We start from the raw sequence: 1,902 nt of genomic DNA, 5'->3' as shown, positions 1-1,902 counted from the left end.
CCACATCATTTCCCCCTGTGGAAACCCCCGCCGATCTCGCCGTCGACGGCCTTCTAGAATATTTGATTCTGAACTCTCGGGAAAAATCCGTTGTCAGCGCAGTTGGGCTCGCCATCGGCGCCCTAGTTCAAATCTTCATATTTTGGTCCTTTTCGCTCCAAATTCACTCCTTTTTGCATCTTTTTGCTCCAATGACCATAATTCAACATACCTGCAACAAAATATCAAAAATACCTTTCTTTAAAGTGCAATATCACAAAATAAGTGTAAAATGGGTATGAAAATCTCAACATATTTTCCTTTGGTCAAAATCTCCCTGATTTAACTATTACTTATCCTTAAGTAATTTTAGTACTACATAAAAGTTATAATCTATTGTAGTAAAATTTTAATTCAGAAATACTATAAGTTTGATTTAAGTAAATACCATAGTGAGATTTTTAGAAAAAATTCAAGTAATTAAATTAACTTTGTAGGTACAAGATCATCTAGTCATCAAGTTTAAGAGTTCTAGTTTTCTATTCATTTCAAGAATGACTATATGTTGTAATATCAAGTCACTTAGAATATTCAAATGATAGGAACTTCATGAGAACACTACTAGTAAAAGATGTTAATCCATAAATATAAGTTCAGGAATGTATTTAGGTTTTCCCTTTAGGTAGATCCAAGTGAAGCCAATTTTTAATTAGGCATCTCCTCAAGCTTCTCCTCACTTTTATACTTTTTTTCTTTATTATTATTTTTTTCATTTGGATTGCTTTCAATCCTATATTTTTTTTCTTTTCTTTTCAGGGATTGTTTTCAATCCTTTATTTTTCCTTTTTCAAGTGAGGATTACTATATCTGGATAGCATGTAATGATTTTGAACATCACCTTTTTTTCTCTGAATTTGAAACTCAAAGCATTCCTTTACTGTATGAATATTTCATAGCTTTTACATCATTGAGCCCCAATATTTTCTTCTCAAATGAATTTTCAAGATTCTTAACACTTCAAAATATAGTTTCTTTTACTTTAAATAATTAACTATAGTCTTATTCTTTTATACTAAATATCTTAATCTACAAAATTAATTTTCCTTACAAAAAATATTCCTTTAAATCTACCATAATATTTAAATATCTACAAAATATAGTTCTCTGAATTAAATTCACTACATAAAATCATATTAATAATTTTTAAAAATCTTTAAATTGAGAACATCTAATAGTTAATTTTTTTCTTCCCTCCCCAAAACTTAAATTTTTCAACATGGAATGATACAGGTGGAAAGAAAAAGTTTAAATATAAATCATACCTCAGTACTTTAGGCATTTTCATCATTCTGAAATTTTGCAGTCCTTCTCAGATTTTTACTTCAGCTGGTCTGTAATATTAGGAGCTTTCTATACATATAAATCATTAGAGAATTTGTTGGGTAATGAAATTTTGAAATAAGTACAAAACTAAACAATATACAAACACAATATTTCGCTAACACATCCACAATACTAAATAAAAATAAACAATTAAAATAATTACAAATACATTAAAATGCAAATATAAAAATCACATCACATTACAATTTTACAAAATACTAATCAGATTATATTATAACTACACATGCAAATTTCAAACTACAACACTAAACATTTATAACAATAATTAAAATTTATCTAACTGCAAACATAAAATAAAATATAGAATAAAATGAAAGTACAAACAAACATACATCTATCTCTATCACAAAATCACAAAACAAAAAGTACATCAATCACTATCATATATCAAAATCCCATACTATATCCTCGTCTCCCTGATCAACAGGTGGATTGGGATTTTAAGAGGAATGGGATGATTAATAGTGGCGATTGACTGGTCAAAATTGCGGTTAAAAGTTTTTTTTTGGTATCTCACCG

The sequence above is a fragment of the Phalaenopsis equestris genome, unplaced genomic scaffold (genome assembly GCF_001263595.1).
Source record: "Phalaenopsis equestris unplaced genomic scaffold, ASM126359v1 Scaffold210247, whole genome shotgun sequence".
In the NCBI taxonomy this organism is placed as follows: domain Eukaryota; kingdom Viridiplantae; phylum Streptophyta; class Magnoliopsida; order Asparagales; family Orchidaceae; genus Phalaenopsis; species Phalaenopsis equestris.
The sequence above is the reverse complement of the archived record's forward strand: the minus strand, read 5'-3'. Positions refer to the sequence as shown.